Here is a 7989-nt window from a genome sequence, read left to right on the forward strand (position 1 = left end):
GAGAAACTTTCAGCTAAAATGGGGGGGGGGGTCAAATAAATAAATCAGAAACAGAAGAGGAGAGACTCCAAGCCCATGTTGGCATTTCTTAAAAATCTAAAAAAGAATTACCATATAATCCAGCAAGCCTACTTCTATGCTTCTGAGTATTTACATAATGATTTTAAATAAATACGATAAATAAATATGACAAATACCCTCAGGCCCCTGCACACACTGCACATAGCTGTCTTGGGGAAACCGCTGAAGGTCCAGAATGGGTCCAGAAGGCAGGTTACATACACAGGGGATGGCTAGACAGTGCTTAAAACAGACATTTTGTCATTTGTGACAATGTCGATGGTGCTTGAAGGTATTATGTTAAATAAACCAAATGCAGGAACTCAAAGGATTCATGCTCCCGATTAGACAGAAAATCAAGAGGGAAAAGCCGTACAAGCAGAAAGCAAAATGGTTGTCCTGAGACTGGGGATGTGGGGGAGACAACGGCCAAGGGCACAAGGCCCCACTGAGAGCAAGCTTATGTTCTCCTGGGGATTCAGTGCACAGCATGGTGACGACAGTATATATCAGCGTTGTGCACTTCTGTCACTAATAGTAGATTTCAAATGTGCCCTCCTCGAGAAAGAGCACTTGAGGCAACTTATCTGTAAATTGTCTTGACTTAATTCTTCCTCATGCTCATGGGTGACAACAGCACTCGGCCTTCTGTAAGTGACTTCCACTGATCGGTTAAATGGCTAAACTGCATGGAATTTCTTCCACATTGCAACATGGAGTTTGGGGTCACCTATCTGTGTTCCTATCCTACGCCATGGAGAGTTAAAATGGCTCCAAAATAAACAATCTCTTCTTCCCTTTAAAAAGAATTCATTGTTTTAAAAACAAACAAACAAACAAACAAACAAAAAGAGTGACCAGGGTGGTGGTGGTGTAATCACGTTACAAGAAAAACAAAAGTGGATTCCTCCAACAAGTTAAGAGATGCTTCCAAGGTCAGAAGGCAACTCAGTGTTAAAGAGCGGTTGAATGGGAAAGAAGGCAAGCCAGCAAAGAGGGGGAGGTGAGAAGGATCATGGGACCGACTGCCCAGGAACAAGGGGGGTGGGGGAGGTGAAAAGGATCATGGGACTGACTGCCCAGGAGCAAAAGGACGCTTCCTGACTGGTCAGCAGAAGCCTGAAACACTAATGTGTTTCAAAAATAACCACCATTTGATTTATTTTGTTGCTGAAGCTGTTACATTTATTCACACTTTTACTTCGACAATTGTTATGTGGTTGGTCTGCAGGGACCTACAAAAGAAAAGAAAGAAGTAGCAAACACTCGCACGTCATTGCTGGGTCTTTTTCTAAGCATGAATCTTCTCGGGGGCCAAGGGGCCAAAAGAAAGACGTAGAGAAGTGTTCACGCTGGGCACTCGCTTGGGGCGCTAATTTCACTGCTTGCATAGGGCCATCTTTGTGACTCCGAAGAGACTAGCATATAACGTTGGATAAAAACTGCATTTATTAGTAAGCACTTCGCTTAATCAGCCTGATAGTTACCACTGCCCTGACAAGCACTTATGAATTATGGCTTTGCTTTTGGCAAAACTATTTATCTGGGTGACACAACGCATCACTTTTGAACTCCAACTTGACATCCATAAAATTACATTTTCATCAAACTGAAGATCAAGCTATCTGTGCTGACTCACTTGGGTCAACAGTTTGCAAATGCCTAGATTTACCACTTGAACCATAAGCCCTTTGTGAATAATTTCACGCACTGATGTTTGATAGCCTAGGGCACAGATCATAATTTCTGAGCAGAAGTGTCAACGCAGAGCGCATTTCCCTTCTGCATACGGGATGACTTACTCCAAAGTCTACTCTCATCCAGGCGTTTTAAACTCAGTGGGTAAATGCTAACATCCTGGTGCTCCAGAGGGAAGCACGGGTTCAGCCGGGCACCCTCTACTTCCGGATAGGAAAGGCACATCGCCCCAACTGCCGGAGGATTCCTGTGGGCGTGACACCTGCTACAGTTGGGAGTGATTTAGAGTCGACCTGACTTCAGATTCTTTTAGGATAATCAGTGGAGTAGATAGTTCAGGATTGACAAGAAAAAAAAAATCTAAGAGTTAAGATTGACTGGTCCTTAAGTCTCTCCTCGAAATAGCCTCACACAGTATTGATGTGTTCCAGCCTTGGCTTAGCCTCCTGTGAGATGGTTTGTTTTTTAGACAAACAAGCAGATTTGGACTTTTCACCCTGATAAGCAGATGTGGAGCTTAGCCTTCAAAGAAATACCTGCTCCGGGAAATGACCCCATGACCTTTTAAGACCTCTGGACAGAAATGATTGGCTCCGGCTAACGACTGTACTCTCCCACTTCCAGGGCTGTTGACAAAGTTCGATTCCTCGTGCACCTTTCCCAACTGTGTTTAAATGCTCTCCAGTAGTCTTTGGAGCTTTTCTCAGCCATTTTGTGGGGATCGCAAAGGCTGCTCGGTGCAGCCTTATAAGCGTCAGCATCTGACAAGGGTACATGCCGGTTCTGGTGAGATTTCCTTAAGGTCTTAGCTGTAAGCATTTCCCAGAGTGAAGGGAGCATCAGATCCTGCGGCCGTTGGGGCTTCACTGAGGGTCCCCGGAACAAATGGGGAAGTTCTTGTTAGAGCTGGAGTTTTTTGAGGCAAGCCTTGGAAAGTGGACTGCCCCCAGAGCACCTTCAATTAGAATTTTATTAGCAGTGTGGACCAATGTAACGATAAAGATAAAAGAAAAAAAAAAGAACCTGGGGTGGGGGGTGGATAGAGGTCTACAAAGGGCAGCTCAGATCTTACCAAGACGGTTCTACATTCTTGGGAAAAGGTTGTACTTAGCATCAAAATTTCAGCACACACAAGTGTCTGTCATTGACATTTGTGATAACCAGTTTGGGTCATATTGGTTCAGTTCTTATAGAACCTCTTAATGCTAAACAGCCGAACTCCTAAGTCAGGTGGTTAGGGCAGGGGGGAGGGGAGACATTACTGATGATGCTCTGTGTTATAAGTTACAGAGGACTCATTTGCCTTGATTGAATAACAAAGTGTATTCCTTAGCTCGTAGAACTGAAAAGCCTGGAGATCAAGAGGAATTGAGTCTGGCTTGGTGTACAGTGGTCCCACTGCATCACAAAACAACTGATTTCTCCCTGTCTATCTTCTGTCCCTCTTACAGAGTCAGTTCATCCCAAGTCTGGGTCTCTCGCTGTCCCAAGTAGCCTCCAGCACCAGCTGCTTCCTTATCAAGCCTTGTGGGACAAAGAGAAAAATCTACACATATTGCCCAGAGAATATCAGGAATGACCTCATCCCGGGGTCTGCTTGAAGGGAGAATTGGGGGCAGCAGAAGGGAGAGGAGTATGGAGGATAATGGAGGGATGATTGTGAACAAAGCTTGATGTCATAATGTATGGAAATATCACAGTGATATTGTGAAGGGGGGGCAGGGTAGAGGGAGATGGAGGGGGCAAGCATCTAGACTATGGTAAGACTGGAAGCCAAAAGCCATCATGGCCTCTGCACATCCCCCGAATCTAAACGTCAAAGGCTCATGCAAACAGCACAGATCCATCAAAGCCTCGACTCTGCCTTGATGTTACTGAAGCTGTTCCAGGCTTTGGAAAGACATTTGCTATCAGATGTGCAGAAGGTGCCAAAAGGTTCCGGGAATATGCGTACTGCCTCCTGAATCTCCTCCAGTGATGGTGGATGAACCAGTCCAACTGGTGGAGACCAAAAGATGTAGGGATACAGACAGGGAAGTGACAGTCAGTCAGCCATCAGGGCCCTACGGTAACAATTGCCTGCATAACAGACCAGAACCTTACAATCCACAGGACAGACAGCACATCACAGCCAATGGCCTCCCACCTCTAAGTAGGTACTTGTGATAGAAACATGCTCTGTAGCTTTTAGGAAACTTTGTTAACATGACAGGTTTGGGTGACTTCTGGTCAGTTTTTCATCTTCTTTTGGAGGATGAATGACTAATTTTTCAGACTCAAGATGTAAGAACATCTTTGTCTTAGTCAGGGTTTCTATTCCTGAACAAGCATCATGACCAAGAAGCAAGTTAGAGAAGAAAGGGTTTATTCAGCTTACACTTCCATACTGCTGTTCATCACCAAAGGATGCAGGACTGGAACTCAAGCAGGTCAGGAAGCAGGAGCTGATGCAGAGGCCATGGAGAGATGTTTCTTACTAGATTGCTTTCCCTGGCTTGCCCAGCTTGCTTTCTTATAGAACCCAAGACTACCAGCCCAGGGATGGCACCACCCACAATGGGCCCTTTCATCCTTGATCACTAATTGAGAAAATGCCATACAGCTGGATCTCATAGAGGCATTTCCTCAACTGAAGTTCCTTTCTCTGTGATAACTCCAGCCTGTGTCAAGTTGACACAAAAAAACCAGCCAGTAGAATCCTCCTAGAGAAGTGGTTGCTGGAAATACTAACATAACACCACCACCCAAAAAAGCAGGTGGAGTAGTAGCTTGACTTCTGCCTTAGACATTTCTTATTTTTCATGACAGCAGGGCTTTCAATCCCTGTTTGCGCTCTAAAAGTTCTGTCTTTAACACAGAAATTAAAACTTTGTAATGAGACAGAGAATGCCAAAACAGCCAACCAACCTTTTTAATGAGTAGGACGCAGACTTTACAAAGACACCAAGTTACAGAAAGGAAGATGATGGCTCTGGGTCCCTCTGAAGCGGTATGTCTGGAGGAAGGCAATATTATCTTTTAGGGTAAAACAAGTTCCCACGGAAAAGGACAATCGTATGCGTGCAGCAAGATTTAATTAATATTCCAAGCCTCCAGGCACTACATGCCAGTGTTACCTCATTACAATATACATTACAGTCATATATTGTAATAATAACAAAGATTGCCCCATATTTCCACCTGTCCCCTGAAGGAACAACTTTGCATTAAGTGGTTTACAATCTAGCCGGGAAACGCACCCTCACGGTGGAGGACCGATCAGAGGAGGCTGGGAGCCGCTGAATGAGTAAATGGGAGATGGAGGAAGAGGACTCTTAACTGGGCCTTACGAAATGGCCACACACAGAGGTCCTGACTCAGAAACGGTGAGACCTCCTGGAGCAGAATGGTTGTAGGTATCCGGTGGGATTGGTTTCCGTATGCTATCTATGACTTTAGCTATACTAACCACATCCCCGTACCCATCCATTTATGAATCTCTGCAAAGGGGGAATAACTCTGTCCTAGAGTGGTTGTGGGATACTAGAAAGTATCTGTATACAGTTGACTAATAATAAATGTTGTTATGTTATTAATAATAAAAGTGTTATTGTTATTATTCATTTATTGTTACTCTGTTTAAGTTTATAGTTAAAATGTTGGAGCAGTGAACGCTGAGACGTGGAAAACAGCATGTCACAGAGGATCTGAAAGCGGGAAAGTCTGGAAGGAGAGGCCTCAACGCTTATTTAAAGCAGTAGGTGGGCTGGAGAGACCGCTCATCGGGTAGAAGCGCCCCCTTCTGGTCCCTGTGAGCACTGCATGTGTGTCAGATAGACACGTGTGAGCAAAACATAAACACACACACACACACACAGAATGAAAATTAAATCTTTAGAAAGAAAATTGAAGCACTGGTGACATTCCAGATTTTAGTTCCCAGGACAAGTGTCATTTAAAGTCCTCATAACAAAAGTTATGCCATGCTATTAATGGTATTTACAAATTAGAGGTGTAATTATGAATATTGTTACATTTTGTTTATAATATATGCTGCTTTTCACTATTTTAAAACTCTTTATAATTTTCATGTATTTTTTGAAGCCAAAACAATTTATAGCAAAATCAACTGGATATTCTACAATAAATTCTTGCCATGAGTTAACGTTTATGAGGAACTCAGTTTTGCCCTTAACATCCACCCCCAATGACCAGCAACTCACATGACACAGAGAAAATAACAGGTATAGCTTCTCAGAAGGGTTATGACTCTTCAGCAGCAGGAGCAGTGGAGTCCCGGGGCATGATGGGTAACCATGGACGCCAAGGGCAGGATACAGAGCCGGGGCTGTTCCTGGGCTGAAGGAACTCAAGTCTTTGCCATCACTTCTCATACTATGCTCTGTCAAAGAGATTTACTTTCACTGTTGTGTAATCATTTGAACTGGGTTAAAATAAAAAGCCACTCATTTATTTAAGACGGGTTTTTAAAAGCATTACTCTACATTTCTTTCGGCGTTTATCACGCTGCTTTGCATATAAAGTGCAATAAATATTGGTTGATGTGATCCATTATGCAAAGAACAGCATTCGCTGCAGCTGCAAAGTAGTTCTGAGTGCGGACTGATGCTCCTACCCCTCAGGAGTCGCAAGCATACTGCAACAAAACCAAGGATAAATTATCAACGGCAGTCATAATTTTTTTTTAATTTAAGTTTGTATATGGTTTATGGTATGCCTTGTCTGTGAGTAAAATTGTAGGAAGTCAACTGTTTTAAAAGTAAAATAATGATAGCAGACTGGTGACTTAGAAGGTCGAAGTTCTGTCCTTGTCTGGGTCTAGAACCCACCGCAGGGTGAGATTTCTCAACGAGTAAGATTTCATACTGCCATTTGCTCTAATCTGTGAGAGGTGTTTCATGTGCTCTCAAAAGTTGAAGTTAACTAGTTAGAACGTGAAAATAATGTTAGCAGCTTTTGAGCCATTTCAGCAATGAATTTGCTTTGTTTCGGTGTTTGTTTTAGCTTTGTACCCAGTGGAAACTATAAAATAAGGAAAAAAAAAAAAAGTCCACCCCAATGTTGGTTAATTTTTGTCAACTTGACACAAACTGGAAGAGAGAACTCAGCCGAAGAACTGCCTCCATCAGACTGGCCCATGGGCAAGTCTGTGGAGTATTTTCTTCATTCATGATTGATGGTGGAAGGCCCGGCCTACTGTGAGTGATGTCAGCCCCAGGCAAGTGTTGAAGTGGATATCTCTGGGTTCTTTGAGGGCTCAGTTGTGTCATCCGGTGTTTTTCTAGAAACTGTCTTATGAGAGGCTGTTTTGATGAGAAGAGACTCGTGATGTTTTTCTGGGGCAGCGTGTGAAAAAGAGCATGCAATGTTTTGCTGGGGGGGATGCTTGAGAGAACAGGTGATGTTTGGAAAGGGTATAAGGATAGCCCGACAGACAGTGGACGAGGCTGGGTGGTATTGCCATTCTTTGTTGGTTATCACTGGTCTTCACTGATGACACTGGGTGGTATCGGTTCACCTTATCCATTCTTCGTTGGTCATCATTTGTCGTGACTTCATAGAGAGAAGCACACACCAAAGAACGTCTGGTGTTCCTCGAGCTTCTTGCTGCTTCCCCAGACTCAGGCCAATTGGCAGCGCCTCTCCGTTTTGTCTAGATTGACCTGCCATTGCTGATTCATGAATGGTGTTTGCGAGTGGATCGAGCTGCCGCTGCTGATTCGTGTGAACTGAACTGCTGATGTCCTGACAATGCAGACTGGATTTGCTCCAAAGAACTCTTTCTAAACAGGTCCACATCCTCCTTGGCCCTATTAACCTTTCCTTTCCTCTGCCTCTGGCGGGTGATGGGCTAAAATGGGAGTTGGAACATTTAAGAACCCTTATTAAAGTAGATTTTGAAAAATATACGCCTACAAAGTGTTGCTGGGTGGTAGAAAGCAGGCGAGCGAACCAGGAAGGGCCATCCAGTGAGCAGCCTTCCTCAGCGGTTCTCCAGACCCTGCCTCCGGGTTCCTGCCCTGAGCCCCTGCCCTGATCTCACCTCATGACAGACTGTAAGAAGCAAGGTGTTATAAACCCTTTCCTCCCCGTGCTGTTTCTGATCATTGTGTTCCCACAGCAGAGAGAAGCAGACAGCACCCTTCCCATGCTCAGTGTTGGGACACTGGCTCCAAGGCTTAGCCACAATAACGAGAAAAAGCTACCTTCTGCGCGCTGACTTCAGACTCT

General features: G+C 44.2%; 1 long non-coding RNA gene across 2 annotated transcripts; it reads left to right on the forward strand.

Annotated features, from left to right (window-relative positions):
• Positions 1-3494: 3494 nt before the first annotated feature.
• On the forward strand, positions 3495-6812 carry LOC110304046. 2 transcript variants are annotated; one of them, XR_002379004.1, is made up of 4 exons: positions 3495-3518; positions 4952-5123; positions 5382-5498; positions 6763-6812. It is a non-coding gene; the product is annotated as an uncharacterized LOC110304046 (long non-coding RNA). The 2 variants fall into 2 exon arrangements; XR_002379003.2 differs by lacking the exon at positions 6763-6812 and having other exon boundaries at positions 5382-5714.
• The last annotated feature ends 1177 nt before the right edge of the window (positions 6813-7989 follow it).

Source organism: Mus caroli, chromosome 10 (assembly GCF_900094665.2).
Source record: "Mus caroli chromosome 10, CAROLI_EIJ_v1.1, whole genome shotgun sequence".
In the NCBI taxonomy this organism is placed as follows: Eukaryota; Metazoa; Chordata; class Mammalia; order Rodentia; family Muridae; genus Mus; species Mus caroli.